Source organism: Trichosurus vulpecula, chromosome 8, assembly GCF_011100635.1.
Source record: "Trichosurus vulpecula isolate mTriVul1 chromosome 8, mTriVul1.pri, whole genome shotgun sequence".
In the NCBI taxonomy this organism is placed as follows: domain Eukaryota; kingdom Metazoa; phylum Chordata; class Mammalia; order Diprotodontia; family Phalangeridae; genus Trichosurus; species Trichosurus vulpecula.
The window spans coordinates 188,072,077-188,087,379 of record NC_050580.1 but is presented as its reverse complement, the minus strand read 5'-3'; the positions used below and the strand labels follow the sequence as shown (position 1 = coordinate 188,087,379).

Genomic DNA, 15,303 nt, shown 5'->3' with positions numbered 1-15,303 from the left:
ATGGGACTGGGGTAACTAGAGGTCAGACTCCAGGAAATGAGATTAAGGGTAGGAAATAGCTGAGGGCATGGATATTGATAGTATCTAGGGTAGGAAGTAAAGAAGGGTGGGACAGTAAAGGGCAAGGCTAGGTAGAGATTTGGGCCTAATGATAATGTAAGATTATAGCCTCAGGCCAAGGCCTGATCAAGTGGGAAGATTCAAGGAGAGTTCAAGGTAGGGGGTTCTTCCAGGGCCTATATTGGGTAAGGGAAAGAAATCTCTGTTTGGGGCCTGTATCCCATCAGTGCTATAGTTTGTCAAAAGCTTTTTCAGCAGCCATTGAGATAATCATATGATTTCTATTGGTTTTGTTATTGATATGGTGAATTATGCTTATGGTTTTCCTAATATTGAACCAACCCTGCATTCCTAGTATAAATCCCACCTGGGTATAGTGTATAATCCTTGTGATATATTGCTCTAATTGCCTTACTAATATTTTATTTAAAATTTTTGCACCGATATTCATTAGGGGAATTGGTCTAGTTTTATTTCTCTGTTTTAACTCTTCCTGGTTTATTTGTGTCATAAAAGGAATTTAGTAGGAGTCCGCTTATTTTTCCAAATAGTTTATATACTATTACAATTAGTTGTTCTTCAAATGTTTGGTAGAATTTGCTTGTGAACCCATCTGGCCCTGGGAATATTGTTCTTAGAGAACTCATTGATAGTTTGTTCAGTTTCTTTTTCTAAGATGTGGTTATTAAGGCATTCTATTTCCTGATTTGTTAATCAAGGTGATTTATATTTTTGTAAATATTCATCCATTTCACTCAGATTGTCAGATTTATTGGCATATAATTGGGTAAAATATTTCCTAATGATCACTTTAATTTCTTCATTGGTGGTGATTTCACCCTTTTCATTTTTGATACTGGATATTTTGTTTTCTTCTTTCTTTTTTTTTAAATCAAATTCACCAATGGCTTATCTATCATATTGGGTTTTTTTCCCCCCACAAAACCAGCTTCTGGTTTTATGTATTAGCTCAATAGTTTTCTTACTTTCAAATTTATTAATCTCACCTTTGGTTTTCAGGATTTCCAATTTGGTGCTGAATTGAGGATTTTTAATGTGTTCTTTTTCTAGTTTTTTTAGTTGCTTGCCCAATTCGTTGATTTGCCCTTTCGCTATACTCAATTGATTATGTATGTTATTCCCTCTGAGCCACTTCTGATGAGAGTAAGGTTTAAGCCATGCCCACCACTTACCCTCCCATTTTCCCCTTCACTCTACAGGCCTTTTGTGCTTCTTCACATGAAATAATTTGCCCTGTTCTACCTCTCCCTTCTGCTCCCAGTGTAATCCTCTTTCTCATCCTTTAATTAAATTTTTATGTCATTCCCTCAAATTCACCTTATACCTGTGCCCTCTCCTTCTAACTGTACTATTAGTTTAAGAACAACTTTGAGCAAATAACTAATTTTGGCTATTATAAATGCCCAAATTAATTGCAAAGGACATATGAAAGAAGATGCTATCTGTATCCAGAGAAAGAACTGATAAATAGAAGTATGTATAGAAGTATTTTGTATGTGGGTGTGTGGGTGTGAGAGTGTCTAATGGTAGCCATCTCTAGGGCCATCTCAGGTTGCCATCTCTAGTTACATGATAACTTTATTACATATTTAAAAGGAATAACAAGTTGTACCCAATAGAATTGTAATATCATGTGCAATTATCTTTTTCTATTCTATTATGCTATAGAAATGCTTGTTTTATTTCTTAAGTTTAGAATAAAATAAATAAAACTTTAAAAATAGGAATATGATAAGTTTTGTTTAGGACATCTTTAAGTTGTTTATAGGATATCTAGAAGGAAATGTGCAGCAGGAAGTTGGATATGTGGAACTAGCATTCAGGAAAGAGATCAGGAATGGATATATAGATTTGGGCATAATCTCCTTGGAGATAATAATTGAACCCTAGGGAGCTTAAGGTTACTGAGAAAACATACAGAGTAAAGAACTGGGGGAGAGCCTTTCAGAGAGACACCTATACTTAGTGGGCAGATGATGAATGTTGATCCAGCAAAGGAAATGGAGGAAAAGAGATCAGACTGGTAGAAAAGTCAAGAATGAGTAGTGTCACAGAAGCCTAAAGAGAGAGTATTCATTATTGTCACTAGTTGCAGAAAGTACAAATAGAATGAGGACATTGATTTGGCATGTGAGAAGTATTAGCAACAGTTTTATTAAAGTGACCTCTCAGAAACTAGATGGCAAGGGGTTAAAAAGTTGAGTCAGTCAACAACAATTTATTAAGTTCATTTGGGGAGTGGGAGAGAAGGAAATGGGGGCAATATTTGTCTGTGCAGCCATCTAGGATTATAACTTGAGGCAATGGCAAGATCAAGTGAATGTGTTTTTTAAGGATGGAGAACTAATTCCTAGGCTGCTGTGAAGAAGTCAATGAATAAGAAGGTACTGAAGATAGAAGAAAGGAAGGCATGTTAGATGGGGCTTGCTTTTGGAAAAGAGACAGGAGGACATGAGATCAAAGGCACAAGTGGAGAATTTGACATTACCAAGAAGGGCCACTCCCTCCTCAGAGAATGGAGCAAAAGAAGAAAGAATGGTTGATGACATAGGCGAGTTTTGAGGTATAGTGTAAGGAAGGTTAGGGAGCTCATGACTGGCCTTCTTTTCTCCGTAAGGTAGGTGGTGAGCCTGTTGCTGAGGGATGGGTATCAGTGGCTTAAGGAGAGAAAAGAAGGTTTTGGATAGTTGCTCCGTGGAACAACTATCATGGTGAGTTAATAAAAGAGTTTCTGTGATCAGTGAGAGTGCTGGTGAAATTAGATATGAGGTTTGTAACAGACCCAGTCAGTTTAGTAGTATGATTTCCTCTAGCAGCATTCATTGGCACTAGAATGTCTGTGTACACACACACACACACACACACACACACACACGTACGTATATATATATATATATATATATATATATATATATATATATATACACACACATATGCAATTCCATATGTGTATGTATGTGTGAGTGTATATATACCTAATCCCTATTTTGCTTTCCCATAAATTGCCATAATTCTTGTACCTGTGGCAAGGAGCACAAAATTCATTCAGGATACATGATTCAAGAAGTACTTTCCAATAAATAGCTCTGAGCAGAGGTCTTAGAACTCCCCCTGAGGTTGCTTCTAGGGAGACTCCAGGCTCATTGGGAGAAGGGGGTCAGCCAGGCACAAAAAGGATGGGGGTAGGAGGAAAGGGGTTAGAGGGTGGGCGGAGGTCACCTGGTTTGCAGTTGCTGGTGATGAGGTGTAACAGAGGAGATGGAAGCAAGGCATCTGAGTTTCCTATTTTAAGTAATTATTCTTGCTAACTAGGTGCTAAGCTCAGTTAGTTCTATGCTGCTGAAGGACTGCAACTCCTGCAAGCACCTTTTAAATTTTGTGTCCTGGGGTATAGCCTTGGTTACTTCTCCCAAGTTACATTTTTGAAGCTGCTCCCCATTCTTGATACAGTTGTGACCCTGTGCAAGAGAGGATGGTAGCAGTGTCAGCTGAGATTGAACAATTGTGTCTAGGTGTAATGTGGTGGTAGTAAATTTGAGGCTGTGGTAGTTGTTCCCTCTTCCCTCTGGCCCTAGCACTGGTGAGGTAAACAGCAGTGGGAGAGGGTATATCATATTCAGTTGAACTGCTTTCCTTCACAAGACAACCTTCAGCCGTATCTTAACCTTAGTGACATTTCATCATATAGACAATTTAGAATATGTTTCGTATAGCTACTTTATCTGATATAATAATGGATATTGATATTTGTGGAGTAGATAATGCTAGCCTTTCTGACTGATAATAGTTGTAATTGCTCACTTACATTATATTTTAACATTTAGTGTTTACAGTTTTTAGATCACCCAAATAGAGTTTAGTAGAAACACAGTATAGCTGTCAGTTTTTATTTTTCCTTCGGGTCTCTAAAAAAATAATTATAAAATTACTTTAGGTGATTTACCAAAGAAATGTTGTGACTAAAAAGAATAATACATTTTGAATTAATCATTTGCTCATACCATATGCAGGGCACACACATGATGTTTAATGAAAATTTAAAAACAGACCAAATGAACAACCTCTTCTGTGACATTCTGTTGCTGTGGTTGTGTGTGTTTTATTTCCTATCTACATAGAGGCTGAATAAAGAAAGAGAGAAGAATGTAGCTTTGGTACTCAGGGCATGTATTTCACTTACACGATTCCATATGTTTATACAGCAACATTCTGTTGTAGATTTGAAACCTATTTGCTCAATAGTTGTAACAGTGCCGCAGGGAATGATATAACTACAAATGTAGATTAGAGCTAATTGAAAAACTAGCTTGAACTTTTCTTCTTCACATTTTAGGGGGAAAAAATGAATCAGCTAGGTTGAGAAACCAGTCAGCTGCCAAATTTGCCAGGAGCAAATTTTTAGAGGAAAGTTAAAAACTTTCAAAAAAGCTACATTGTGTTCGTTTACAAAACACAACTATTGATTTTGAAGCAGAGAAAGTGGTGTAGATTTTTGGAGGAAACTTCATCCTAGTAAAACTGATTAGTGTTAAGCTTTGTCCTACTTTTCTAGGCTTAACGTGCACTAATCTTATACTCCTGCCAAACTGGCCTATTGACCTACATATCCGAAGCTTACTTATTTCATATCTCTTCAAACTCCTCATATAAACTTATTTATTTAGGTTATATCTATGTAGTTATCTTAACACATCTAACTAGATGGCAAGGTACTTGAGTAGAGGTACCCATATATTATTTATCTTCATGTATCATGTTATTTGTGGTGATGTTGCCTGTAGGTATGTAAAATAATTGAATGGACAAATGAGTGTTTTCACATAGTAAATTTATTCATTCAACAAATATTTCTTGATTACCTATTATGTGCAATTTCTCCACAAGGTTCTGATCTGGTATCTCATTGTGTGGTGGGAATAACTCAGGACTCTCAAAGGCTATGTCCTCAGAGCAGAAGTTTTGGAAATTTCTGCCATGCTGGATTTTAGATGTGGTTCTGGCAATGAACTGAGCCTGCTTTCTGAGAGTTAAGCTAGCTAAGTATAGAGACATTCGTCAACAGTATGCTGGACAATGAATTTTCTGACCATGGTAACCTGTTTGCCAATAGAAAAATGAATTGGTTCTCAGTCTTGTAGGGCCCCCTTCTGTTAATGCAGTGATAGCAGGAGAGTGACAGAAAAGGGGGTAAAGTGTGTTATGGATCACAACATTTTCAGCCCATCTGCACATTGTAAGATCTTTGGTACTCTAATTGTAAGATACATGTAAAGTGAAAAATGAGCAGACATACTACTAGGGAACTAAATCATGTTACTCTTGACATTCTCACTATCATCAAAACCAGAAGAAACAAGGAAGTTGTAGCTAAATGCAAGGATTGACCAGAAGTTCTCCTTGGAGAGACAAATGCAAGGATTGGCACAGTGGATAGAGGGCCAGGGCAGGAGTCAGGAAGACTTGAGTTCATATCCGGCCTCTGACAATACTAGCTGTGTGTCCCTGGGCAAGTCACTTAACTTCTGTTTGCCTCAGTTTCCTTAACTCTGAAATGGGAATAATAACAGCACCTACCTCCCAGAGTTGTCATGAGAATCAAATGAAATAGTATTTGTAATTAGCATATAGGTGTTATATAAATGTTTATTCTCTCCCTCTTTCTTCCCTTCTTTTTTTTCTCTTAACAATTATTTTATTATTTAATATTTTAGTTTTCAACATTGATTTCCATAAGATTTTGAGTCACAAATTTTCTCCCCATTTCTACCCTCCCCCACTCCAAGACAGCATATATTCTGATTGCCCCGTTCCCTAGTCAGCCCTCCCTTCTGTCACCCCACTCCCCTGCCCCATCCCCTTTCACCTTACTTTCTTGTAGGGCAGGATAGATTTCTATGCCCCATTCCCTGTATATTATCTTATTTCCCAGTTGCATGCAAAACCAACTTTTTTTTTGAGGGTCTGCTTTTAAAACTTTGAGTTCCAAATTCTCTCCCCTCTTCCCTTCCCACCCACCCTCCCTAAGAAGGCAAGCAATTCAACATAGGCCACACATGTATCATTATTTAAAACACTTTCACAATACTCATGTTGTAAAAGACTAACTATGTTTGCCTCCATCCTATCCTGTCCCCCTTTATTCACTTTTCTCCCTTGACCCTCTCCCTTTACAAAAGTGTTTGCTTTTGATTACCTCCTCCCCCTATCTGCCCTCCCTTCTGTCATCCCCCTTTTTTATCCCCTTCCCCCTACTTTCCTGTGGGGTAAGATACCCAGTTGAGTGTCTATGTTATTCCCACCTCAGGTCAAATCCGAAGAGAGCAAGATTCACTCATTCCCTCACACCTGCCCCTTCTTCCCTTCCAACAGAACTGCTTTTTCTTGCCACTTTTATGTGAGATAATTTACCCCATTCTATCTCTCCCTCTCTCAATATATTCCTCTCCCACTCCTTAATTTTATTTTATTTTTTAGATATCATCCCTTCATGTTCAACTCACCCTGCGCCCTCTGTGTGTGTGTGTGTGTGTGTGTGTGTGTGTGTGTGTGTGTGTGTGTATGTGTATTCCCTTCAATTACCCTAATGCTGAGAAGGGTCTCATGAATTACACATATCATCTTTCCATGTAGGAATGTAAACAAAACAGTTCAACTTCAGTAAGTCCCTTATGATTTCTCTTTCTTGTTTACCTTTTCATGCTTCTCTTGATTCTTATATTTGAAAGTCAAATTTTCTATTCAGCTCCGGTCTTTTCATTGAGAAAGCTTGAAAGTCCTCTATTTTATTGAAAGTCCATATTTTGCCTTGGAACATTATACTCAGTTTTGCTGGTTAGGTGATTCTTGGTTTTAATCCTAGCTCCTTTGACCTCTGGAATATCATATTCCAAGCCCTTTGGTCCCTTAATGTAGAAGCTGCTAGATCTTGTGTTATCCTGATTGTGTTTTCACAATACTCAAATTGTTTCTTTCTGGCTGCTTTCAATATTCTCTTCTTGATCTGGGAACTCTGGAATTTGGTGGAATATTCCCAAGAGTTTTCTTTTGGGGATCTTTTTCAAGAGGTAATCAGTAGATTCTTTCAATTTCTATTTTACCCTCTGGCTCTAGAATATCAGGACAATTTTCCTTGGTAATTTCTTGAGACATGATGTCTGGGCTCTTTTTTTGATCATGGCTTTCAGGTAGTCCAATAATTTTTAAATTATCTCTCCTGGATCTATTCTCCAGGTCAGTGGCTTTTTCCAATGAGATATTTCACATTGTCTTCCATTTTTTCATTCCTGTGGTTCTTTTTTATAATATTTTGATTTCTCATAAAGTCACCGGCTTCCACTTGCTCCAATCGAATTTTAAGGTGCTATTTTCTTCAGTGGTCTTTTGGACCTCCTTTTCCATTTGGCTAATTCTGCCTTTCAAGGCATTCTTCTCCTCGTTGGCTTTTTGGAGCTCTTTTGCTATTTGGGTTAGTCTATTTTTTAAGGTGTTATTTTCTTCAATACTTTGTGTCTCCTTTAGCAAGTCATTGACTTGTTTTTCATGGTTTTCTTGCATCATTCTCATTTCTCATCCCAATTTTTCTTCTATTTCTCTTACTTGCTTTTCCAAACCCTTTTTGAGCTCTTCCATGACCTGAGACCAATTCATATTTTTCTTGGAGGTGTTTGATGTAGGCTCTTTGACTTTATTGACTTCTTCTGGCTGTATGTTTTGATATTCGTTGTCACCAAAAAGAGATTCTAAAGTCTGAGTCTGAATCTGAGTTCGTTTTTGCTGCCTGTTCATGTTCCCAGCCAAGTACTTGACCCTTGAGTTTTTTGTTGGGTTGTGACTGCTTGTAGAGTAGAGAGTACTCCGTCCCAAGCTTTAGGGGTCTGTGCTGCTGTTTTCAGAGCTACTTCTGCACAGCAAGCTCTGCCACAGCAGCGCTCCTCCTCCCCCAAGAACTGCCAACCGGGATTGTGACCAAGATCCAAGCAGGGCAAAGCAAGCTTTGCACTCCTGCTCTGATCCGCCACTTGATTCCTCGCACCGGGTGGGGCTGGGGCCAGAAGCAACTGCAGCTGGAGCTCTGGAAGGAGCCATAGCACTGCACCACCTCTGCAGCCCCTGGGACTGGGGCCAACCTCACACTCCTCTCACTCAGATCTAGCAGTTTTTCCACTAACCTGCTCTGTTGTCTTTGGCATTTACGGGTTGAGAAGTCTGGTAACTGCCCTGGCTCACTGATTCAGGGCCCTACGGCCTGTTCTGCCTAGCTCCCAGTCTGGTTGGTCCTGGTGCGGCCCACACTGGGCTGTGCTCCACTCTGCTCCCAGGTCCATGCAATAGACCTTATCCAGCGACCATCCAGACTGTCCTGGGCTGGAGCCCTGCTTCCCTCTGCTATTTGGTGGGTTCTGCAGCACTAGAATTTGTTCAGAGCCATTTTTTACAGGTGTTTGGAGGACCTGTGGGAGAGCTTAAGCAAGTCCCTGCTTTCCAGCCGCCATCTTCTCTTTCCTTCCTTCTACCCCTTAGTGTGTGTCTAGAAGCAAAAAGAGACATTATTTTATGCAGTAGTTATCTCATATTGAAGTGCTCATCAAGAGCTTTCCCCCCAAATGATAAGTTTTCCCCTCATAATACCACTTTAGTTGTAGCTTTTATGTTAACTTAAGTTGTAGTTTATGTGTAGAAGTTGTAGTTTATGTGCCAGCATCTGTTGCAGAGGGTAAAGTGGTGATAGGGACAGTATGAGGAACTTGAAAGGACTCTCAAATTTAATTAGTATATGTTTTGGTACTCAGTGACTTCAGTGCACAGGCTGGAATCAATGTAGGTGAATGTGAGGTAGAACCGTAGTTGTTTTCATTTTCATTTCTCTAACTGTTACTGGTGTGAGGCATTTCCCTCATATAATTATTGATAGCTTTCCTTTCTCTTTTTTGAGCATTGGCTTTTTATAGATTTTGACTGTTTGTTTCAAGAAATGGTTTGTCCCTGTGTATTTTGGTCACCAAATATTTGTTAGAGAAATTTGTAGCAAAAATTTCCCCCCTAATTAACTGTTTCTCTAACTACCTTACTTTTATATGTGCAAAAGTATTTCAGGTTTATGTAATCAAAATTGTCTGTTTTATCTCTCTATGCACTGTTTGGTCAAGATCTTCCATTATCCATAGTTTTAAAAGGCATCTCTTTCTGTTCTCCTTTGTGTTTATGATACATTCTTTTATATCTAACTCATGTATTCATTTGAAATTTATGGTGATATGGTTTAAGATGTTAATCTAAGCCTAATTTCTACCAGACTGCTTTCCAAATTTTCTAGCAGTCTTTGTTGAATATTGAGTACTCGTATAATTAGTTTGTGTCCTTGGATTTTTCAGACATTACCCTATTGTGTTCCATTGCTTGAGGATCTTATGCACTTGATCTTTTCCACTGATCAGTTGTTTTGATGAATAGTATTTGTAAGAATAGTTGTCTGTCACCTTTTCTTCCTCCAGATAATTTTTTTTGAAGGAAGAATATAAAACTATTTATTGACCACTGTTCAACAGTATTTACAATAAAGTAAACAATATATAGTTGTATAACATTCCAATGACTACAAAGTTGGTTTTTTTGCCTGACTCCTGTGGAGCCAAGTGTCCCAAATACTCAAAAGACTGGTCCTACATGTTGAAGGGATGGGTTGGTATAAAGAAGGAAAAACATGAACTTCTAGAGTATAGAAGACAGCATAACATAGGTACTTCTGCTTCCCCATTTATGCCTATAGTTAGGAAAACACCCTCCCCCAAATGCCTGCCCTTTGGGCAGAATATGGATATTCCAGCAGATGGGGATGTTACTGCATGATTAAGAGAGGACTCTTTGGTTAGTAAAATAAGATGGGACACCCCTACTTTCTGAAACAGGAAGTCCAGGTTTTTCTCTTTCTTAAAATCAAGGCCAAAACAGTTCTATTTTAACATTTTAGGTAAATATTCAAACAAGTTCTGGCAGCATTTACCCATGCATGTTTCTAACCTAGTGTTGGGCAACATCAGCGATCAAGATGGCCAACTGTGGGGAGGCTGCCAACAAGCATGGCTGCTATTCCACAATTCCCAGAAGAAAGGACTTTTGTCCAGCCATGTCTGTCCCATGAGGCTTTGGGGAGAGGCTCCCTTTTGGATAATAAATGTAGAGTAGTCCTTTGCATCCACAGGGAAGATGCCTACTGCCACATTAATATGGCCAAGACACTGAGCACTACCCTACTGTGAACATTCCAGCAAGGTTGCGAAGTGCCACAAAATCATTCTGTTCTGTTCAAAAACAGTTAGTGTTTAGAAAAGTGAAGGTAGCAGGTTTTCTGCTAGTCAGGAGGAACAGGCTCTTTGGCTCCTCAGAACAGAGCAGTAATGGGAAATGGCTGCCAGCAGCAACCTTCCAATGGATTTACCTCTAGGTGTAAAATGTAGCTTTTATTAGTAAGTTGGGTTTCAAGCAAATGCCAAAATTCTACACAGACACAACATTGTCTCAGACAGCTAACCTTAGGTATACTTAGGCATATTAGGGTTAAACATTTCTTAGGATTCAAAGTAGTGACTACAGAAGGTATTAATCAGTATTTTTAAAAGTTTTTCTTTACTGTGGAGGAAGTTAAAAATTCTATAGTATCAAATGCTCTCTTTTGTGATAAATGTTAAGTAAATGCAGAAAGCTCATATTTACTTGTTCAGTTACCAGTGCTGTTGATGCAAAATAAAAACTAGCACAAAGGAAAAATAAACCAAAAACAAAAACCTACTTTAAAACCTATGCAATTCTTTTCTCATTAGATGTAGATGGTGCTCACACTGCTAACAAATCTAAGAATCGAATTGATATCCAGATTTTATATGTATATGTGTGTGTGTGTGTGTGTGTGTGTGTGTGTGTGTGTATTTTTTTAAAGCAACTTAAATGATTATCGTGCTTCATCTTCAGGATAGTAGTGCCAGGTCAGTTGCTCCTCTTAAAAGGTGATGACTATCAGAGGACGTTTCACGTTTCCTTCTTTGGCCAGCACCAAATCGGCCTCATTGGATTCATTCTACTTCATGAGAAACATAAGCCTACCACTGCTGTCCACTGCTGACCATAGCACCAATGATTCGCTCTGGGTCAAGGCCCCGCACAAAGCTTCCCAGCTTCAGCTGGCTCAGCTCAAGCTTCTTTGACTTGCTACCATCTGACTTGCTGTTGGACAATGACTTTCTCTTGGCTCCATCTCTTTCTTTATCAGCCTTCTGAGAACACAGTTAACGCTTCAGTTAACCCTGGACGATCCAAGTTTTCCTCGGGTTCCCATGTGTTATCGGCATCTGTAAATCCTTTCCACGTTAGGAAATTTTCCACATTCCGGTTGCCAGTCTCCGGTCCAACACCTTCTCCACCACAAAATCTTCAGGCTCCGCTTCCTCCACTTTCTTACTCTTGCCATTCTGTTTCTTTCCCATCTTTTCCAATGTAGTTTTATTGGAGGCCATTTTTTTATTGCAGAGCTTGTATTTACCGCTGCTCTGGTCCAGGCCGCTGCTGTTGTCCACCTGCCTGTGTGCCAGCAAGCCCTGCCTGCGTTTGTCTGCACAGATGCTGCTGCTGCCTCTGAGAGAACAAGACGGCCCCAGGCCAGGCAAGGAGGCTGTGGCGGGCTGGGCCGGGACTGGCTTGGCTGCCCTGCCAGGGCCACTGCTGCCGCCACCGCTGCCCATCTGCCCAAATTTTGTTATACTTTTTTTAGTTTTATAAAGTAATCCTTTGGCATTTTGAGTGTGTGAATTAATTTAAGTGGCACTGTCATTTTTATGATATTTGCACAACCCAACTACAATTGATTTCCAGCTGGTTTAGGCTTCATTTATTTATGTAAGGAGTGTTTAGTAGTTTTATTCATGTAATTCTGTTGTGTGTCTTGGTAAAGTAGACTCCTAGATATTTTATATATTCTAAAATCTTCTATATAAACACACACACACACATACACATACACACACGGAGATGATCTTCATGGATGTAGTTTATAACCTGATATAACTGACCTTATTGTTTTCATTAGTTTTTCCTTTTAATCTTAAAGAGTTTTCTGAACCATCATTTCATCTTCAAAAAGTAATAATCTTATTTTTCTTTGCTTTTCCTTATTCCCTCAATTTCTTTTTCTTTTGTTATTACTATAGTTATGATTTCAAGAACTTTATAGTACAATATTGATGACAATGAACATATTTGCTTAATCTGATCTTATTTGAAAGGCTTCTCTTATTTCTCCATACAAATATATATTATATATACATATATATGTATATGTGTATGTGTATGTAAGTGTATGCTCATACAATAATACAAAAAAGACACGTATATTAAGGAGAGCTCCACTTTTTCCTTTGCTTACTAGTGTTTTTTTTTTTAACGTAAAATAATTGTATTTGTATCTTATTGCATTGTTAGATTATATTAGACAAAATTCCATTTTGTCAAGAGGTTTTTTAAATTTATTGATACAATTATTATATAATTAATTTATTGATATAATTATTATATAGTTACTGTTTTTGTTATTCACATGGTGTTTTGTGTGTGTGTGTGTGTGGGTGTGTATGTGTGTTTGTGTTTGTGTATTTTTCCTTATGTTGAACCAGCCTTGCATTTCAGGTGTGAATCTGAATGATAATAATCCTTAATTTTTTTAATATGTTGTTGTAATCCTTTTGCTAATATCATATTAAATATTTTTGAATTGATATTCAACAGCAACTGATTGGTTTTCAAGAGCTAATTGTCCAATTTTTTGTGTGAGCATTTATATCTTGAACATCAGCAAAACTGAAAGTCAAGGTTTGGTTTATTGTTGTATTTATTGACTAGAATTAAGAAAATTATAGGCAATAAACCTAAAAGTGTGTTTTTTCATACTTTTTTTTTCCTTTGGAGAGCTGGTTGTTAAACATTTTCTAGCACTTTATCAGTTCTAGGGGTAAATCTTGAAATGTTGGGAGTGGTTTACTAATATACAGCTCAGGAATACTCGTCATTGGTCTTCCTCATCATTGGGCTTTCCCATCAATAGTCAACTAACCATCTGGGCTTAATTAGATATTAGAAATGAGTATTTACTAAGGTGATACAGTAAAAATAGTTGATATAGAACATCCTCCTACTGAAATTTGGGGCACATCTTCTTACAAGTACCTACAAATCTCAAGGGAAAGTGAGTTCAAGGTTAGAATACATGATATGACAAAGATGGTAACTCACTACTCCTGGAAGTTCTTCTGGTGAAATTAGTTTTCCTACTCTGACAACCTTCATGAAATTCCCCTTTGGCATGCTATAGCTCTCTGTTGGGTTTGTAGAGCCCTGAAGCTTCTTTTCTAGAGTTTGTCTAGTTTGTACTTGACTCCCAGTGGAGATATCACTTTTTTTCAAGAACACTACTAGTATAGTGATGAGAAGAAGCCCAAATCCTTTAACTCTTCTAAATTCACGTGGTCATCCCCTGGGAAAGGAAACAAACCCTTTCTTCCACCTTCAAGTGATTTCCTTTCAAGGTCTATGCTGTATTGTTTTCTTCTTTAATTTTAATGCTGGGATTCTGCACTACCTTTCTGTTCTTTACAAGATCTACAAGAGACTAAGTCTCCTTAATCAGAATTAGTACACCACTTATGTCATTACTTCATTTCATTCAGAATGATTAAGTACTTTTGAACCTGAGTATGTTGTTCACACTTGGCTAATGCCTCTACTTCATTGTTAATTCAGTAGAGAAGATTAGGACTTACTTAGATTGATTGTCAGTCAGTTAGCACTTATGAAGTGCCTACTATGTGCTAGATACTGTGCTAAGTTTGGAAGTGGGATGGGGAAGGGGAGGGATTTGGCAAAGAAAGGCAGAAAACATCCCTTTGTGGAGGTTCTTGTTGGCCCTCCCTCCTGTTCTTGTGTCTTCTGGTTTCTAGCTCAGTTATTTGGAGTTTGCACAGATTTTACTAGCTTCTACAGAACGTTTATGTCAGCTAGCGCTGGCTTATGATGCCATTGCAAGGAATCTGAACTGACTCTTTTCTTCTCCCTTAGGGCATCTGATGGCTTCACTGCCAATTCCTGGAGTTCTTGTGGGTTTTCCTAGCACGATTCTTCTCCCTTTCTGTGTAGTTTCTGTTTTTACTTGTACTGGCACAGTTTTACCTAGTTTTGCCTTTCTACCAGCGTCCCTCTGACTTTTTCTGTACCTCCACATTAAATGATGGAACTTTCTTTCACTTCTTTTCTAATTTGTCATTTGTTTGCATCCATTTTCAGCTCTTTGTTGGAGTTTATATAGTAGAGGTAGGCTTTTCCATGATCCTTTACTATGCCACCTTAGTGAGAGGTTACCTAAAATTTTTATGAGAATAATTTTCATACCCATTTAGGGCATCTTCAGTGAGGATATTAGGTTATGCCACAGTGGACTCTGTTTTAGCCATGACACAATTGACAAGAAGCTATAAATATTACAGTCTCACTATGCTTATTGTTTGTTGACTGTAAAACAACAATTTATCTGATAGAGCAAAACAACTTCCTTCTAATAAGGTATCCGCATGTGTATATATAAAGATATCTAAGATTGTTTGAAAGATACTTCAATAGAGACAATCATTACATGTACATTTACAGTTCTCTGATTATTATCTGACAAGCCATAAAACAGGGCCATACGTGTTCTCTAAAGGTGATGACTGTTGTCATGGTGAAGATCTCTCTCCGATTCTAAGTGAAAGAGTTTTCCTACAGGTGAGGAGGTCCTCTAGATGCTCCTGTTTATGAATGCTAATGTACTGGTTACATCAATCGGAGGAATACTGCAGAGACTCCTGAAAGAGATCCATAACCACTCAGAGAACTAAAATTAACCATCTACATGTGAAAAACCAAATAAATGAAAAATTCTTGTTGTCCAGATGATCCATTTAGATGGACAACCTTTATAACTCAACCATCATTATAGCTTGGACAGACACCACAAATGGATGGTAAGTCAGACCCAGAATTGAGCAGGAAAAGGAGAGTAGGCTGTATTTTCTTTTGGAAATAGTGGTTATTTTTATGACTCCAAAATTCTCCCTTAAAAAAGGGAGACCTATGAGATCTTACATAAGTAAATAGTATTTGCTCTTATTAATTTGAAAAATGAGAAGGGCGGACTAGATAATTTAA

The 15,303-nt window shown here is 38.1% G+C and overlaps 1 protein-coding gene and 1 pseudogene across 2 annotated transcripts in view; one reads left to right on the top strand and one right to left on the bottom strand.

Moving 5' to 3' along the window:
• DPH6 (diphthamine biosynthesis 6) overlaps window positions 1-15,303 on the top strand; it is a 475,806-nt gene that overhangs the window by 90,636 nt on the left and 369,867 nt on the right. The window lies entirely within an intron of this gene.
• Window positions 11,027-11,588, bottom strand: LOC118829955 (annotated as a pseudogene).